Source organism: Dipteris shenzhenensis, chromosome 1, assembly GCF_047967505.1.
Source record: "Dipteris shenzhenensis isolate YYH24624 ecotype China chromosome 1, Dip_SZ_1.0, whole genome shotgun sequence".
Lineage (NCBI taxonomy): Eukaryota > Viridiplantae > Streptophyta > Polypodiopsida > Gleicheniales > Dipteridaceae > Dipteris > Dipteris shenzhenensis.
Window position 1 is genome coordinate 40,996,061 of NC_141596.1, and position 21,206 is coordinate 41,017,266.

A 21,206-nucleotide genomic window follows, 5' to 3' on the forward strand; every position below is an offset into this window, starting at 1 on the left:
GGGAATACACACAAAGGTGGAGGCTGAAAATAGTTGTCCTCTTGTTAGTTGTGAAAGCCAAAAGAACTGTCTCTTAATACAAAAGGAATAGATGAACCCTATATGTGGGTCTCAAACTAAACTCATCTAACCTAGGTGGCATACTAACTGAGCCACTAACTAGAGTACATAAAGATAGCTATCATCCAGCTATTATTCATGGGCAATGTACCAACTGCATTTGCAGCTAACAAGTCGGTGACATAAATGTACAACAGTCACCCTGGCATATCACGAGTGGAGCTTGATATCTCAACAGAAGATGCATAAGACACCCATGCGGGATGTGAAAATGAGGAGAATCACTTTCCTGGTGTGAATCCACCCACATATGTTGATAGACAACAAGTTGTTGATGCACCAAATGTGTAGGAAATGGTTACCACCAGGTTCTCCCACAGGCACACAATCGCCTAATGGTGGAAATAATGAGCCAAATGAGGCTGATATGCAGGCAGGACAACAAGCTGAAATGCCCTTGAGAAGATCAGCTAGAGTATCTAGACTACCTTATAGGTTTGTTCCAGGGGTAGACTATGTGATGCTTACTGATTGTGGGGAGCCTTCTTGATGTGCGAGGATCAGCACGAGTGGGAGTATGCGATGCAATAAGAGATGAGTTCACTCATGAAGAATAAGACTTGGGACTTGGTTTCTTTGCCACAAGGAAAGAAAGCATTGCCATGTAAATGAGTCTACAAGATGATGGTCACAGGTGATGATGTGCCTAAGTACAAGGCTCGTTTGGTTGCTAAAGGGCTCAAACAAGAGAAGGGTGTGGATTTTAATGAGATCTTCTCTCCGGTTGTGAAGATGGCCACACTTAGATGTGTACTTGGACTTGTGGCAGTAGAGGATATGGAGCTTATGCAGATGGATGTCAAGGTAGCTTTCTTGCATGGGGATCTACATTAGGAAATTTACATAGTACAGCTGGAAGGCTTTGAATAAAATGGCAAAGAGCATTTGATTTGCAAGCTAAAAAAGAGTCTCTATGGCCTTAAGCAAGCACCTAGAGAATGGTATTAGAAGTTTGATGCTTTCAGTCAGTCCTAGGGTTTCAGAAGAAGTGAGATTGATCACTGGATAATAGCCAGGGTCCAGACTTAAGTCTGACTAATGTCAAAAAGAGGAAAAGGTAGTACAAAACATACAAAGAACTGAGACAATTACTTATAGTTCAAAACATGATGTGGTGGATAAGACCACTACTACTGGCTATTAGGAATAGTTATAACTATCCCTATAGTTACAAAATTATCCACTACTCACTAATGTGACTTGCCTTTACTAGGGGTGTACTAACCCTCCTTGGGTGAAGTCCATGTGGGTGGAGAGGTCACCCTCAACACCTTGCACTCCCGGTGGTAAAACTTTGTGCAAAAAGTGGAAGACTCGAACCCTTACTAGAAATAGTCCATCAGATGGAGCTAGATGGTGTGGGTTGAGTTTAGATCTATTACTGCTACCTTAGCAACAATGGGGTCTGCTTCCTCTGTATCTTCCCTGTAGGTGTCATTCAACTCTAGTTCCTCCTTAATTTTTGCCTCTGCCTCTTCACTGTGATAGCTTTTTATCACCTCTCGCCACCTGCTTGTCGGCCCATGCGATGACTCGGAGGTGTCTCTCTTACCTTTCCTCCCCTCCCACCTGCCTACCCTTCTTATATGCCCCCTTTTATACCTCCCTATTCATGTGCTCCCCCTTTATGCCTCTCCGAACTCTGTAATCCTTATTTCTCATAACATTCCCTTTATTCTTTTATTACTCTCTTAATAGTTTATTATACTTATTCCCCCCTATCCATGTAATTGCCTCCTCTATTAAAGCTTTTTTAAAGTTATTTTTTATATCTTTAATGCAATTCCTCATTTCTTTCCTTCACCACATTTATTTCTACCTATTTCTAAACCCTTAAATTATTTTCACTACTTAGCCTCTCTAATGTGACTTGTCTCCATTCTACCTCTTTTTGACTACATTGTACTAACCCTTAAATATTGATTTTTTTCATGATATTTTTTGAATTCTTTTCACCTATATTTTAAGGTTACCTTGACCTAACTCCTCCGACTCTACCCGCCCCTGACTCCTCACTCCTCCCTGACTGCTCATTGTTTTGCACACCAAACTCTCCGCAACCCTTGCCCGACTTTTCATCACCCTTCTCCACTAAATTTGCTAAAACTGATTGCACGTGCATCCCTTTATATGCTTCCCTCCCCCTCTTCATTTCCTACCTAGCTCTGTGCCCATGCCTTATGACTCCTGCATCATTACCTTCCACCCCTGCCACCATACTTGTTCACATGTTGCCAAACTGTGCTATGTGCCATCATTGTCTACCTTTGATATCGCTACCTGCAACCTCGACAGCCCATTCGGCCCTTTTGCCTATAATCTGCGATAGATTTTGGCCCATTTGACTCCTTTATCACCTCTTGCCACCTACTTGTCGACCCATGCAATGACTTAGAGGTGTCTCTCTTGCCTTTCCTCTACCCCCCACCCGCCCTGCCCCTCTATACACCCCCTTTTACATCTCCCTATACACCCCCTCCCCTTTTACACCTCTCCTAACTCTAAAATCCTTATATCTCGTAACCTTCCTTGTATTCTTTTATTACTCTCTAAATAGTTTATTCTACTTAATCCCCCCTATACACGTAATTCCCTCCTCTCTTAAAACATTTTTAATCTATTTTTTATATCCTTAATCTAATTCCTCATTTCTCTCCTTCACAACCTTTATTTCTACCTATTTCTAAATCCTTTATTTATTTTCACTACTTTCTATTTTATTTTTATTAGCCTCTCTAATGTGAGTTGTCTCCCTTGTACCTCTTTTCGACTACATTATACTAACCCTTAAGTATTGATTTTTTTCATGAAATTTTAAGAATTCTTTTCGTCTATATTATTTAAGCTACCTTGACCTAACCTTTTTTCACATATATTTTTCTCCTTTATCTTGTAGATGTCTTTGACATGCTTATGCTTATTGTTTTCTTTTAAAAAGACACTTTCTTACTCCTTTCATAAATTTCCTTTCACTCACATATCTAATTCATAACCCCCGTTTTTTTTATTGGACCTCCCCTTTAAGAGTTCCCTCCATTTTTTATTCCAATTTAATGCATTCCTAACTACCCTATTCCCTCCCCCTACACCTCCATCTTTTAGATTCATAAATTTACTTAGAGTTGTTATAATTTTGTGGCTAACCTTCTATGTTTTATTGTGCTTTTGATGTGACAAGGGAGGGGTGTGTATGACACCTGTCTATCCAACTAAGGTTTAAATTGGTTCTTACCATGCTTCTCTTGTTGGATGGTGGGAGGTATGCAAACTCCCCTCTTCAATAAAAATGATTCTTGATACTACTTATCAAAGCCCAACTTTTTATGCGATTATGTATTTTGCAAACCTTTGCAAAATGCTACCTCTTGATGACATTTGTACAAACATTAGTAGGTTCTCAATTACATGTCAGAACTTTTCCAATAAATACAGTAGTTTCTTTCTTTGATCTCATTTATCAAACTCCACATTATGTTCATTTCACTATGATAATAGTGTTGTCAAAGTCTACCACATACACACACACACAAATATTTCTCAATAAATTGTGCTCACACACGGATGATGTCCTCCCCAATTATCAAAATAACCCCCATTATATTTTATTTCTTACCCTTGCTAATTTTATTAATAATATAATTTTTTATTATTAATGATTATTTCCATTATTATTTTCATTTTATTTTATTCATTACTATATATATATATATATATATATATATATATATATATATGTATGTATGTAATTTAATGACAGTCTGCATATTTATATATTTATGAATATATTATAAGAAACCCCTTTCTATTTAGTCATATATATAAAGCCCCCTCAATAATGACCTTGCTTTTTTAAATTTTACCTATACTTCACTCATTCATATTTTTACTTTTTTCTAAACTACTCCTTACCTCTTGCTTTATATATATGTTTATATATATATATATATTCCAATTATCTATTGCCCCCACCCCCCATGTTCTCCCTCTTATTTGAAATTATACCCTTATAGTGTACATGTATTGCCTTTACACACACACACACATACACACATAGTTAACTCACAAAAAGCACTCTAAACACTTACACATTACAAGACACACTTAGGCACTTGCAAGATACACCCACACACAAACCCTACCCATTACAACCAACCATCCCCTCACCCTCCACTCTTTCTCCTTGCATAATGGACATTGCCTCCTTACGTGCCATGATTTCCCATGCGCAACTAGCTCTCCTTATCCTCTCCATTTATATCTCCTTTGCATCGCCATTTCACTCAAGGTCTTCATAGCCACCTTTTGCAAGTTTTCCTTCATTCAAACCTCTATTGTGTCCACTAGTAGCTCGGCTATCAACCCATTAGCTTCCCATGGATTTTCTTCTCTAGGCTGTAGCCTTCTCTCCTCTATAAGTCTACTACTTACTCCATGATCAAGGTTGTCATGGGAACTTGTAAGGTCTCCTTCTTCCTTAGCATTCAACTGCCAGCACTATGGTTCTCATTGCAAGAAGCTTAGCTGTCCACTAGCAGCTCATAGTTGCTATCTTTTCTCTACATTGAGGTAGTGTGTTTGCAGTAGCTACTACTATCCGATGGAGAATTCCGTCTTAATAGTAGTTGCTACTATCTGATGGAGAATTTTGTCTTTATGACTCCTCTTTACTTTTAGCATCGCTTCTGTCTCTTTCTGCTCACTAAATCCTGTGAGCCTAATGGTGTCCCCCTTACCATCTTTACGATTTAACAGGCACGAAACTCAAAGTTAAAGATGCTTTAACATGTGTCTTTGATCCAGTTCATGGCTTTACGTAGTTCCATTGCACTTTTATGTCTCCCTTACCTCTGATGGGCACCATCCGGGTAGGCAAGGCCCTAAGGGGGGTTTGGGGGGGGTGGTTGAAGAGGGGGGGGAAGGGAGGGGAGGTTGAGAGGACAGGGGGAGGGGGGGGGGTGGGAGGGGAGGGAAGGGGGGGGGGGGGGGTTGTAGAGGGGGGAGGTGGGGGAGAGGGGGGGGGGGGGGGGGGGGATGGAGGTGGGGGTGAAGGGGGAGGGGGGGGAGAGCGGGTGGTGGTGGTGGAGGGGTGTGGGTGGGGGAGAGTGGTGGTTGGGGGGGGGGGGAGGGGGAGAGGGGGGAGGAGGGGGGTTGAGGCCAGGGTGGAGGGGGTTGAGGCCAGGGTGGAGGGGTGGAGGACGAGAGGGGGGTGGAGATGGAGGGGGGTGGAAACTTGATAGAAATTCAAAGGGAGGAGGAGATGATCACCTCCAACGCTCTCCCAAGTCTTTCTTGATGCAACATGATTGTTGAGGGCGAATGGATGGTGGGTGGATGGCTAGGTTATCACTGTGAGAATGGCTCAAAATAACTCACCAATCAGGATGAGAGTAGGGTGGTGGTTGATGGAGAGGGAGGAGGGTCTTGCATAGGGCTCGGAATGGGGAAGAGGATGGAGGCTAGATGTAGAATGAGGGGGTGGAGTGGGTTTTAATAGGAATGGGTTTAGGGCTGGGGTAATAAACCCTAAACTCTTCTCGAGCCGTAACTTTTCATGGTTAGCTCGGATCCCTCTTCTGTAAAAACGTGAAATGTTCGAAATTGCGAGCTCTATACAATGATGCCTTAATATTAGATAGCATGATTTGTTCTTCAATTGGTTTCTTTTTAAGAAATAAAGAAAATTTCTTAAGGTATGATAAATCTTAAAGGATGAGGATAGCCAAAATCCTCTCTAGAAAACATCCAATCATACTTGCAAAATCAAGATCTAGAGAGAGAAAGTAAAGCCTACACTTTTGGAGATCCCTCCACTTTGTGTAGAGACCCAAAAGGTCCCCCCACTTTGTGTAGAGGCCCAAAAGGTCCCCCCCAAAAGTGGAGAGACCAACATGTATAAATATCTCTCAAATGGAATGAAGCTCCCACTCTTTGGGATTCGGTGTTCAAGCTCTCTATTATGTTCATGCAATTGATTTCCATTGCGTCCATGCTCTTTTACACTATCGTGTTCTAGCATGCCCTTACCCTTGCACTCTCTACCCTTGAACTCCCTTCTCCTCCTCCTTCCTCTCTCCCTTGAATCTCCTCCATCTCCTCCTCCTCCTTCCTCCCTCCCTTGAACTCCCTCCTCCCTCCTCCTCCTCCTTCCTCCCTCCCTTGAACTCCCTCCTCCTCCTCTTTCCTCCCTCCCTTGAACTCCCTCCTCCTCATTCCTCCCTCCCTTGAGCTCCCTCCCTTGAACTCCCTCCTCCTCCTCCCTCCTCCTCCTCCTTCCTCCCTCCCTTGAACTCCCTCCTCCTCCTCTTTTCTCCCTCCCTTGAACTCCCTCCTCCTCCTTCCTCCCTCCCTTAAACTCCCTCCTCCTCCTCCTCCCATCTCCTCCTTCCTCCCTCCCTTCAACTCCCTCCTCGTCCTCCTCCTCCTTCCTCCCTCCCTTGAACTCCCTCCTCCTCCTCCATCTCCTCCTTGTCGTCCTCCTCCTCCTCCCTTATCCTCCTCCTCCCTCCTCCTCCTTCCTCCCTCTTCCTTCCTCCCTTCTCCACAACCCCTACCCCTCAAATCTGTGAAGGAGACTAGCTCTTCACTCCTCAACCTTGGACTCCTCCTAAACCCTACAACCCCCTCTAAACCCTAGAACTCCTAGTTAACTCTCTCAACCCTGTCCCCATTTCTAACCCTGAAATCCCCTTCTAAACCCTTGAACTCCTGTGGAGGCGAGAGCCTCCATCAATCATTATAATCTAGCCCTCTTTCTCATTCACATACTCATGAGATCTGCTTTCCATGCTTCAGCCTATACCTCTCAACGGAACACGACCCGAGGACCTATGCTACACTTGTGAACACCTATGCTACAATGAGCAATGACACGACTGTAGGTGACCAACACCCACGGAACCTGCAAAGGGGGAAAACAGAGAGAACATTTGGTGGCATTGTCGGGGACGTTAGCGCCTGAAGTGGAAGTGGAGCACGTGCTTGCATGTGTGAAAAAACAACCCCCTATGAGAAACCATACTAGATACATCCCTCAAGGCAAAGGAATGAAAAAATGCTTCCAAATAATGCAAAAGGATAATGTTGACTTACAAAATCACATTAATACACTAAACACCCAAAATTAACCCTTATTCCCCCCACATCCTATAAAAGCAACATCAACCCCCCTCATTTCTTTCCCCACCCTTTTGCTAGCCACTTCCTTCTCCAAATTCTGTTAAGCTGCCATAATTTCCATCTTTCTCTATTTTCTGTCCACCACCACCACCACCACTTTTTCCGTCAACCCCCCCTCCATCACCACTTTTTCCGTCACCCCCCCTTCCATCTCCATCTCCACCTCCCATCATCTTCCTCCCCACCACCTCCACTTTTTCCATCCATCCCCCATCTCCCCCACTCAAGGTAGCCAGCCTTGTTTCCTCCACCATCTCTCTACCTCTCTCTACACCCCATCTCCCCTTTTTCCCCTCCCCCTCCATCTCCCATCTCCTCCACCCCCCCCCAACCTACACCATCTCTCTACATCTCTCCATCCCCCACTCCCTTCACTCCATTATCTCTCTACCTCTATCTACATCCCATCTCCCCATCCATCTCCCATCTCCTCCTCCACCCCCCATCTCCAACTCCCTCCACTCCACCATCTCTCTACCTCTCTCTATCCCCCACTCTCTACACTCCATTCTCTCTACCTCTCTCTATCCCCCTCCACCCCCACCTCCTTCCCCCCTTCTTCCCTCTTTCCCCCCCATCTCCATCTCCACCTCCACCCCTCCTTTTTTACCCCCTCCACCCCCCCCTTCTTCGCTCTTTCCCCCCCATCTCCATCTCCACCTCCACCCTCCTTCCCTCTTTCCCCCCATCTCCATCTCCACCTCCACTCCCTCCATCTCCACCTCCAACCCCTATTCCCTTTCCCTCCACCTCCACCCCCCCCTTTTTTTCATCTTTACCCCCCATCCCCATCTCCACCTCCACCCCCTTCCACCCCCACCTCCTTCCCCCCTCCTTCCCTCTTCCCTCCCATCCCCATCTCCACCTCCACCCCCCCATTCCCTTTCCCTCCACCTCCACCCCCACCTCCTTCCCCCCTTCTTCCCTCTTTCCCCCCCTTTTCCCCCTTCACCCCCCCTTCACCCTCTCCACCCCTCCCTCCATCCCCCTCACCCCCCTCTTTTTTTCCTCCACCCCCTCTCTCTGTCTCTCTCTCTCTCTCTCTCTCTCTCTCTCTCTCTCTCTCTCTCTCTCTCTCTCTCTCTCCCCCCCCCCTCTTCCTCAACCGAACCCCCCTTCTCCCTATCTAATAAGGCCTAAGGTCTTAAGGTTGCCCACAGCAACCGCGATGGCGCCCACATAGAGGCGGCTGTGCTTGCACAGCGGCGGTGCCCACATTAGCAGCACTAGCGCTCACATAACGACGACGCCCGCACAAAGGTGGCGACGCCTGCACCAGTCGTGGTGCTTGCACAAAGGCGACGATGACAATGGTGAAGCCCACCTGTGTCGATGGCGGTGGTGCCTGCCCACATGCCACATGGCGGCGGTGACACACCCGCCAAGCCTTCGCCTTAAGAGGCTAAGGCTTTAGGCCTCTCTCCCCCTCCCCCCTTCAAAAAAAGAAAAAAAAGGACCCACCGAAGCCACCACCCGATCCCCCAGAAATTAACTTTAGTTAGTTAGACTAACTATAGTCAAATTAACTGGTATAGTTACATAAATTAGGTTAGGCTCAGGACCAGTTATAGTAGCTGAGTCCAAACTAACTAGCAGTTAGTGTACAACCCTAGTAAGGACAAAGGTCTAAGACCATTCAGACTTGGCCCAAAGACAAAAGGGTCCCTAAAATCCCCTAACTTTGAAGGTCCATATCTTGCCCGTTTGGAACCCAAATTGGACCCAGATTGAACCACAATTTCACACACAAAAACACCATGCTATGGGGTATTTTTCCAGCCAATTTCACACCATTTAGGCATCCATAATACACGTTAATTTGCACCCCCGTGTGGGTGGCTTTTTCACACTAATTCGCTCATAAAATTCCGTCGAGACCTTCGATTGACAATCTGTCTGCACCGACACATTTTTCCACTCATGTGGAACAATCCTAGGCACGTGTTTAACATGACGGTCCCTATGACACTAATGCATCTCTAACCCACTAATAATTTTGACTCCTTTTTTTGGGAACCCATATCATTGCCGTTTAAAGAACAAATTGCATCGGGATTGAACCCAGATTTCATGCATGTAAAGATCTATTGTAAATAAAGTGTTTCAATGTGTTCAACCATCAATTTTGGGCTCCAATAGTCACCTCACATAGGCACTGATTTCGACCCTGCTTGCTTATTTTTTACCATTTTCGGGTCCACGAAGGTCAAAATCATTATCAGACTTTGCAGTCATATGCACCCACTTGAAAATCACAAATAAGACTTGTTTATGCACCTGAGATCAGGAAAAAAACTAGAACCTATCTGCTTTCGAGAGCTTTCTTCGACCGTCGCCGCTCTTCAAGAATTCAACCTCTCACCATTGACAAGCAGCATGGAGGAAATTACAATTGAAGAAGCAATAAGTAGCAACGAGCAAAGTCCTTCAGAACACCTTAAAGAACGACGCAACTGCAACAACAACGACAATGGCAGACGACACTTTGGTAAATTGGAAATGCCAAAGTACAATGGACGAGGGGACGCCGCTAGGTTCCTTCAACTCTTCAACGCAGCATGTTGTGTTGGAGGCGAACTAGTCAAATGAAACCAAAGCCACTTGGTTCCCAATGGCCCTAACTGATGAGGCTTTGGAATGGTACCTCGACCTTCTTGTAGAGGAGAGAGCCACATGGGCACTGTTATCTGACCAGTTCAGAAGAAGATTCCAAACAAAAAGGCTACAAGATGACCCCGCATTGCAACTCGGCAATATAGACATGTGCAAGAACCTGGGAAGAATGAAAAGATTAATAGCAAAATGTGACCCCTGTCCAAACGACAAGTACCTCATATCATGGTTCATATCTGGCCTGAAAAAATCCATTCACAAGGATATGAAAAAAGTCAACTGCACATTTCAGCGATGCTCATGAAGCTGCAAGTGACATTGAGGATGGCATGACCGACTCTGACAGTGACAGTGATAGCTATAAATAAATTGTCATCGCGATAAGAAAACTTCAAAGAAGGGAAGCACTTCCCTTCTTTGTGGGAAGTGCTTCCCTTCTTTGAAGATTTCTTATCGCGATGACAATTTATTTATAGCCATCACTGTCGCTGTCAAAATCGGTCATGTTGTCCTCAATGTCAATTGCAGCTTCATGAGCATCGCTGAAATGTGCATAGCTGTTGACTTTTTTCATATCCTTGTGAATGGATTTTTTCAGGCCAGATATGAACCATGATATGAGGTACTTGTCGTTTGGACAGGGATCACATTTTGCTATTAATCTTTTCATTCTTCCCTGGTTCTTGCGCATGTCTATATTGCCGAGTTGCAATGCGGGGTCATCTTGTAGCCATGACCCTAAGAGTAAAAGAAGAAATGATACAGGGCATCGAGCAAAAGTTGCATGTCTCTCAGCCACCACAGTACCCATGGAGAGAAAATATTTGGTGCCCACATTGTATGGCCAACCATACATCCAATGAATGCCCGATCTTGAGGAACACACTCAGCCCACCAGAAGTGGCTCAGCCCCCATGCTTATGGTGCCCCATTTGCAATGCTGTAGGGCATGATGTAAATACTTGCTTCTACAATATGAGGGTATCTCAACCCTGGCCCCAACAATACCAACAACCATCGCAAATCCCAGTATACAGACAATTGGGACTGGCACCTAATGCACAAGTGCCACATCTCAACCCACTCCCAGTGAGAACACAAGTGCCTCAACTAATGAGGAATCCCAATCCCCCACAATATCCACGAGCTCCCAATCTTGCTCCAGTAGTTTCGGTGCAACAACTCCAAACTAAAGAGCAGGAACCTCACTATGATTATGAAACAAAATACCCTATGTACTACATGGATGGTGCTGAAGGACTCATCCCAATGTATGCAAATCAAGTAAGACCCACCACATATCGAACACCCATCAAGTGTTTTGGTTGTGGAGAAAACCACCACATAGCAGAATTCCCAACCCCACTTCATTCCAACTTGTGTGCAGGGAATGTGGAGTTGGGCATGCTTGCATGGATTGCCCACTAAGAACAAAGCCTCAGCCAACCACGAAAATAAAACCTGAAGTACCCCTGGGGATGATAAGTGTGGAAAATCACAATGTGGCAACACCAAGTGTGGCATCACAGTTGATCTTGATCATAACAAGACAACAGAAAGAAGAGGCACGGAAAAAACTCCTTTTTGCTCAAAAAGCAAAGAGCCCTCTAGCAAAACAAGCCATGCCAATCCCATAACATAGTGAGACCATGCCTAGCACATCCATAGAAAGTGCCACCCAAGGAGCCAAGGAAGCATACCCCAATGCTGAAACTAAAAAGATGCTCTATCAAGCCTTGAAGCAATGGGTTCAACAAGAACAATAAAAATTTGAGGCAGACAGGATGGCAGCAGTAGAGGGGAGAGCACCATCAGCACCTAGCATTGACACAGTGATTGATCCCAACAACTTCTAAGAGGTAATAGAACAACATACAAAACATCCCTAATTGGATGGCACCGCACTAGCAAGCTTGATAAGCTGCCCAGTCACGATGCCAATTGGGACCTTACTAAGAAATTGCCCTACAATGTGAGAAAGTTTCAAGGGATGGATCAAATCTTCATAATACTTCCCCCCACCTGAAGAAGAGGAAAAGACAATTTTGGTAGAATTCGGTGCTTGAGATGACATAAAAAATGTAACCATCCTGCTGGAGCATAAAGCCTTTGGTCAATACCTGGCAATAGTGGATGACGGAGCCCAAGTAAACATTCTAGCAAAAGAGCTATATGAACAACGGGGTCTACCTCCAATTCAAAAGGCCACATTTAAAATCTGTCTAGCTGACCACACGAAAATGAAGCCATTAGGTATTGTTGACAATGTGTCAACAAAAATTGTGGGAGTAAGATTCACACTCCAGTTTACTATCTTGGATCTTTCCAAGGGCGCCACAGCATACCAAATATTGTTGGGAAGACCATGGCTTTGAGAAGCGTTGGTACTCCATGATTAGGGCACCAATAGGATCACTATCCAAAATAGAGAAACCGATATAAAGATAAATTTGGGAACAGGGAAAATCAAACTCACTATTCCTAGAAATGTTGAAGACACTTCTTCCACTATAGCCACCAGTCATTCATCCCTTGAACCTACCAATGCACAAAAGCCCATAGCAGGGGATACACAAAGTGACATCAACAATTGGATATAGACATTGGCTACAATAGATAATTGTAAAACAACACATCTAATGTTGCCAGATGTGGATGCCCAAATGATACAACTAGAAGCACCAATCTGGGACGATGAATCAGAAGTTGTGGAAATGCCAGTCTTTATGACAGGTGTCGAATGGGACAGTGACCTTGAAGAGTCCATAATAGAAGGCTACGGTGCCGACATAGAGTGGGATCTAGAAATAGAAGCTGATAATGCATCCTTGGAGGGCCAAGTATTTGACAATGACTTGGCAATCCTATAGGCACTCATGGCCATTGACTTCCCCAAGATCGACCCTCCATCACACTCCAAAGGCAACCGGTCTAGGAAAAAGGAGGGTGTATAGTGTCACAAGGCCAAGATAGAGCATTACAATGAATTCGAAAGAATGCAGACAAGAGTGGTAGAATTGTACTTAACTAAGCCCATAAAAGCACCTGAGTCCCCAAATTTTAAAATGGGATCCTAAAGGGCTTGAAGGTCTTTGTATGGCTGAAGAACCACTCCTTGGGAGTGCAACTCCTATTGAAAATCTATCACTAGTCTCACTAAGCAAAAAATTTAGAAAGTTCAAACCCAATGTGAGAATGAAGAGTGAAAAGGTCACCAGTAACAAAAAAGAAGAACGAGGGAACACAAATGAATTGGACTAAACATATTCCAGTGAAGCTAGCAGCCAAGCAAGCACCTCAAAAGGCCATGAAGGACTGAGGGAAGTGCCCGATTACTTCAAAAACTACACTAGAGGAGAAGCAAAAATAGCAATGCCTAGGCTAGTCAGGGAATCTAAGCTCAAAGAAATAGAGAATATTGAGGATACCCTAGTTTATGAAGGACTAGCCAAAATAAGGAAACTGAATCTTGCCTTGGACGGTGAAGGAGAAAAGCTAGTATACATCAGTGAACAGCTCACTCTAGAAGAAGAAAATGAATTGAAAGCATTACTAATGGAATATAGAGATTGCATGGCTTGGTCCTACAAAGAAATGAAAGGGATTTCCCCAAAAGTTGCAGTACATACCATACCAATAAGGGAAGGATCCAAACCAAAGGTATGTGGACCTTACAAGACAAATCCCAAGTATGGCACCCATGTCTATGAAGAACTAGAAAAACTACTGGAGGCTAGTTTCATTTATGAGATCGAGCATACCGACTGGGTGTCACCAATTGTGATTGTTCCTAAGAAAAACAAGAAGCTCAGAATATGTGTAAATCTAAAGAATGTCAATACAGCAACAATCAGAGATCATTATCCCCTACCATTAACTGAAACAGTTTTAGAAAGGGTAGTAGGATTTGAAGTGTATAACTTCTTGGATGGGTTCAGTGGGTACAACCAAGTACAAATTGCACCTCAAGATCATGAAAAGATAGCATTTGCAACAGAATGGGGTATTTTTGCATACAAAGTCATGCCATTTGGCTTATGCAATGCCCCATCTACTTTTCAAAGGGTAATGTACACCGCCTTCAAGAAATTTCTCAACAAGTTCCTACAAGTATTCCTCGACGACTTGTGCATACACTCAAGAAAAAAGGATCACTTGCAATGCCTTGAAGAAGTGCTTAAAAAATGCAGGGAGTATGGAATCTCTTTGAATCCTCTAAAATGCCAATTCTTGGTCACATACGGAGTAGTCTTAGGACACATAGTCTCTCGACATGGGATTGCAACTGACATGGACAATATAAAGATCATCATGGAACTTCCCCCCCCGCTAAATGCCAAGGGAATTCTAGTCTTCATGGGACATGCTGCATACTATAGAAGATTCATACTGAGGTATGCCATGATTGCAAGGCCCCTATACAAGCTCCTAGTCAAATTCATTTGGACAGATGAATGCGAACAAGCATTTGAAACCCTCAAGTGGAGATTGATCACAACCCCTATTCTAATGGCACCAAATTGGGACATAGAATTTCATGTACATACTGATGGTTCCAATTATGCAGTAGGGAGTGTGTTATGTCAACCTGGCAAGCACAATAAAGACTACCCAATATACTTTGCAAGCATACACCTAAATGATGTGGAGGTGAATTACACCATAATAGAAAGAGAAGCCTTGGCAATGATCTACATCATGAAGAAATTTCGACACTATCTATTAGCTACTGACTTTATCTTCTACACAGATCATCAAGCCTTATTATATCTTGTGAATTGGCCATGTACCATAGGCGGGATCACTCGATGACTTCTACTGTTACAAGAATTCAATTTCAAAATCGTGGTGAGAAAAGGAGGTCAACATTTCATTGCCGATCACATGTCACGATTGAGGACAGGAGAAGAACCAGAAGGAATAGAATATGATCTACCAGATGCCGCATTATTTCAAATAGACGTTGTGCCTGATTGGTGTGGACATCCTTGGGTATTTAATGGCAAGAAGACCACCTCCTGAAATGAAAGCAATGGATGCTAGAAAACTAATTCTAAAAGCTGCACCCTATCAGCTCATTGCAAGACAACTATACAAGATGGGCAAGGACTAGGTTTGAAGGAGATGTATGATGTCACATGAGATCATGCCAATCCTCAGTGAAGCAAATGAAGGCATTGCAAGCGGACATTTCCAAGGGGAAGCAACCACAAGAAAAGTCCTTCTCACAGGATACTGGGTGACCAACACTTTAGTCAAATGCCTATGAATATGTCAAAAGCTGTGATGTATGCCAATGAGCTTCTAAACCACAACACAAAGACTTCAATCCCCTAACAACAGTCATTGCACAAAAACCCTTTGAGAAATGGGGGATTGATTTCATGGGTCCCATCCATCCAGCAGCAAAAGGAACATAGGCACATTACATCATTGTGGCCATAGATTACTTTACTAAGTGGGCTGAAGCTAAAGCCATCAGAAAGCCAGATGCCAAAAGCACATCAAGGTTCTTATATGAGAATGTGATCACCCGATTTGGATGTCCCATTGAAATTGTGTCAGATAGAGGCACACATTTTGTCAATGAGGTCATCCAAGAACTCTTGTCTGGCTTTATGGTGATCCATAGAAAGAGCACACCTTACTACCCCCAAGGGAATGGACAAGCCGAATCCACCAATAAAATTCTATGTATTGTCCTCACAAAGGTAGTAGAACCAAGGCGTTCTGGTTGGGCAGAGAAACTAAATGCAGCCTTATGGGCATATAGAACCACACTCAAGGTCAGTACAAGAAATACACCTTTTCAATTAGTGTACGGCCTTGAAGCTGTGGTCCCACTGGAATTTGTAATACCTAGTCTATGCATAGCAGTACAAGAATGCATGGGAGATCATGAATCACTGAAAGAAAGACTCTACTAATTAGAGAAGCATACAAAGACCGGATTAGTTGCCTGCCATGCCATGACAATAGAAAAACGAAGAAGGAAGGCATGGTTTGATAGAAACCTCAAAGACAAAGACATCAAAGAAGGTGACCTAGTTCTGCTACACAATACCAAAGTCCATAAGGGCAAGCTCAAATTTCTAGGTCAAGGACCCTATAGAGTCAAAAAAATGAATCCCATCGGAGTTGTGTTGCTAGAAACACTGGATGGAGTCCAGTTCACAACAACAATAAATGGCAGCTGACTGAAGTGCTACTACATCAACATGCAAGCCATCCCTGACAATAATAAAGATTTGGGGGTCCCAAGTCTTCCATAGTTATGACTAGATTGTCCCACGAGCACTCACTAGCATATGTACGCCTTCGCACATATAGGTAGTTTCATTCGATTTCAACCTAGGGCTTAGAGGTGATGACTATGTCCTAGTTGCCCTATGATTCCCTTAGAAAATTAAGCATATAGGAGGAATGCCTACCTCACTAGTCATGCATAGCACACCCACACGTTTCGAGCACCATGAATAAATTTCACAAATAAAAGCCCCAAGAGATACTTGTTGTAAATCCACACACACAGCACCCTCATCACAAAAAGAGTAAAATGCATTAGCCACTCACAAAAGAATCATGCACTCTTGGCACATGACACTATATTGGCACTGTCAACTGGAACCTGATTCATGTGTGCAATACCAGGGTGAAGACATCCAATAAGATGGGAAAAAGTCTACAATGCCATCGACAAAGCAACACCATGCCAAACGGCCTAAGCCTCAACCTCAATAGCCCTCCTCAAATCACCAACCTAAAGAAGGACACGGTGTAGACTCACCTACCCAGAGGTCAGCACCAAAATGACCATGACTAGTGGTTCTGGACAGTGATACTGATGAGCAAATAAATCCAACATGCCAAGAAGAAATGCCACAGAACCAAGGGATACTAGAGGCAGGAGAAATTGAGCCAAAGCAATTGACTATGCAAGATGCAGGTGTAGAACACCTTGAGGACCAGACCAACAAAGGGCTAGCAACAGATGGAACAATACAGCTTGTATGGCCACGAGTCTCAATGTTCGCAATGTCACCCAATGCATAACATCATATAAAAGCAGAGAGTTGGAGAAAGATAAGTATGGAATGGTAACATATAAAGAAAAGACCTTACAGATCTACCTTAGTAGATCCACTATGTAGGAGTCATTCTCATTTCCAAATGCATAAGAAGAATATCCAAAGAAACATTTGAATGCAAGATTCTCTTAAATTCAAGATTTATTCCCACCTAATACAAAGTCACAAAGCGAGGGAATACGCTATGAAATGATTCTGGACCCCATATGCAAAGAGGCAGCTAAGTTTTTGGCTGACATTTTCAATCATTCAGGAGTGAGAAAAAACTTTATGTCAGTAAAAACTCTCACACTCCTTGGTAGAGCAAAACTACAAGATTGGGCTCAACACATATCCTTGCTACTAACCAATTATGTATCCACTACCCATAATGGCAAAAGCTACATTGCCATCTTGTGGCCATAATAATTGGGTTTGCAATAGAGCAAGAGGATGGCTCTACACTCCTAGCAACACTAGATATAGAGGACTTTGAAGCATTGATATTATCGCCAGAATCGGAATTAGACCCTCCACCTACTCTCAATGAGGACAGCATGGAAGGGCAACAATCCGAATAGACTCCAGAGAATGACAATGTGGAACTCTACCAAAGAATACTGCAACTTAGTTCAGTCTTGCTCCCGCAATAGAAGGACTCAAACATGGAAATCCAAGAGGATACCATTCCACATAATGACTTCGCAAAAGAGCCAAATAACATACCTCTCCAGGAATCACAAGTCACCAATATTGACAACTCCACAACTCTAGAGTCACAACCCCCAAATGTCTCTAGTGGCACCATACAATAGACTCTTGTTCAAGTCATAGATCAAAATTGCACATGGGCACATGGGAATCCACTGTATGACCAATACAAGCAAGGCCATAGTACATTCTAGGTCATACAACATCATAGCCAACAGTTACAACAATGGTCTCAATTATTTGCTACCATGGTGTCAGATGAGCAGAAAAGAGAAATGGAAAGACAAATGCTCCATCACTCCAATCCAAAGTGCAAAGTGCCGAGGTTGAAATTATGAAGCTCAAGGAAAGCATGGCAAAACAAATGCAGCAACAACTCCTTGCACACAATGCTCTAGCAAAAAGTAGAGAGGATGCCCTACAAGCCACGGTTTCTCTCCAAGATAAACACCTACAGCTATCCGAGGCCTTGAACCAAAAGGAATTGGTCGAGTTATCCCTCTCCCATATGCAAGCCACTTGTGATGATATCAAAAAAGAATTGGTGCAATTAAATGAAAGATTATTACTTAAAGAGGATAAGCTCCATGCCACATTAGACACAAACAATGAGTTGCAAAATAGCCTCAAAGAGGGTGAACATCAAATTCAAGCTCTAGAGAAGGAAGGCATGGAATCAAGGGAGATACTTGTGCACACCAAAGCAGAACTGGATACTCAAGAACAAGAGATACTCCAACTCCGCATGCTTAATGATCAAGTTCCACGGCATCCAAAAGCAGCTCAACAATTCAATAGTCTAAATCTTGCATACACCTCCACATTGGGTAAGTATAAAGATAAGTGCATGGAGTGGCAAAATCAAAAAGCTATAATTTCCAAGTTGGAAATTCAACTACTAGGTCAAGCCGATGATGATGTGGAGGGGTTAGCAGAATATCTTTTGATACAAGGCATCACTACATTATACCAAGAACTTGTTGCAGTCCTCCTGTAAGGGGATCACCTTGAAGGAAGAATACGCATACTCTGGAAACACTTGAAAATCAAAATGTTACATGCAGTATCTGGCCATGATTGGACCAGACCAGTAAGCACAAAGAATCTCCGAGATCTATGCCAGCACATGGATGAAGACAAGAGGAATGTGTTCTGTCTCTCAGTACATGCAAATCGCATACGGGTAAAGGCTGATGCAATACTACATTATGAATGCTTGATGGGAAGCCCCCCTCTTCGGGTTATAGCTAGAGTCCTACCTTTACTGCAACAATCACCAGCAACTTCCATGGGATACAACTCCCAAAAAAATCCAAAATTAAAGCTATCAATGCCTACCAAAAGTGACAGGGATCTGCCAGAGGAATATGTAGTCTACCTTCAATCTAATCTCCCCTATCTTGCCTATTTTGATCTACTCACATCCCTATCTAACTCCAGTATTATCCTCCATACCTTTCCAAAAATCCATGCTAATCCATATTCCTTGCCATGCCTCTTTGCCCATGCCTCTCAACACTATCGCCTAATCCAACCCCGCGCCTAATCCAACACTTGACAATCCATCCCTTGAGGATTATCAAGTTGCTAAGTCAATTTGTCCTGCTCTCCCTCCACTTTCCTCCACCATCCCTACTTCTAAATTCTTGAATTCACTACTTGCTTCGACTCAAGCTTTTCCCCTATAACATCTTCCTCTCCCCCAAGACCACATGTCCCTCTAATCCCCTTGAGTTTTCTATGGAAGACCCCATTAATGATTCCATCAATAAGCTTCAAGAATTGGATGATCCAATTCGCACACCCACAAGGGACTTGCAACAAGATACAGATAGAATTCCCATGCCTGGTAATCCCGTTTGTAGTTTTTGGAGGCAATACCCAAACATACACTCAAGAGGAGGATGGCACCTCTTGAGAATTTCAATGAGTATCCACCAAGCACAAATCACTCCAAACATCAGCATGAAATTGGAGCCACAACCTGTGAAGAGAGTGGGAGAGAAGGAAGGAGTCTCACTTCCAGCTTTCTCACATACACAATGGGGGAATACACACAAAGGTGGAGGCTGAAAATAGTTTTCCTCTTCGTAGTTGTGAAAGCAAAAAGAACTCTCTTAGTACAAAAGAATAGGTGAACCCTATATGTGGGAACTCAGCTAACTAAGGTGGCATACTAACTGAGCCACTAACTAAAGTACATAAAGATAGCTGTCATCCAGCTATTATTCATGGGTGGTGTACCAACCGCATCTACAGCTAACAAGTCGGTGACATAAATGCACAATGGTCACCCTGGCATATTACGAGTGGAGCTCAATATCTCAACACTCCCCCTCGAGCTCAATCTCGATTCCTGCACACCAAGCAGGTCTCTGAACTTGCGCAGCTTCTCTACACCCAATGCTTTCACGAATATGTCAGCTACCTGATCCTCTATGTTGACATAAACTAGATAAATAAAACCTACTAGAACCTTCTCGTGCACATAGTGATAATGCACCTCAATGTGCTTTGTTCTAGCATGATAGACTAGGTTATTTGCCAAGTGTATACTACTCATGTTGTCACAATAAATGACAACTGGCCCATCTGTAGACTAATGCATATCATAAAGGACCTTATGCAACCAATCTGCCTCACATGCAGCCATTGCTGCACCCCTATACTCAACCTCTTTGCTCGACAAGGAGACTATAGGCTATTTCTTGCTGCTCCAAGTGACTGTAGCACTCCCAAAAGAGAACATATATCTGCTGATAGATCATCTATCAGAAATACTACCAGCCCTATCAGCATCACTATATCCATGCAACTATATATGAACCCCAGTCTCATAAAATAGTTCATACTGCAATGTAGACTTCACATACCTCAATATGCATCTAGCCGCATCCAAATGCGGTTTCCTTGGAGCCTGCATAAACTGACTTACCAACCCAACAGCATAGCTCAAATGTGGCCTGGTAATAGTCATATAAATTAAACTTCCTACTATGCATCTATACATAGTAGGGTCTTCTAGAAGCTCACCTGCATCTGCACTCAACTTCACATTCTACTCCAAAGGAGCTGAAATAGGCTTATAGCCTGTCATCCCATATTTGGACAGCATGTCCAATCCATACTGCCTCTACAAGAGCCATATCCCACTTGTGGATCTAATCAACTCAATGCGCAAGAAGTAACGCAGCTCTCCCAAATCCTTCATCTCAAACTTCTGCTTCAATAGCATTTTCACATGAAGGATATCTTCATCACTATCACCTGTGATGATCATAGCAATGACTGCTCTTGCGGTTGCCATCCTTGCAATCGGACTGAATGTTTCTTCATAATCAATGCCATATGTCTGTGCATACCCCTTGACAACTAATCTTGCCTTGTATCTGTTCACAGAACCATCTGCATTGTGCTTCACCTTATAAACCCACTTGAGCCAATTGCATTCTTGTCTTTAGGCAAAGGCACCAATTCCCATGTAGCATTTGCTTCTAAGGCATCCATTTCTTCATCCAT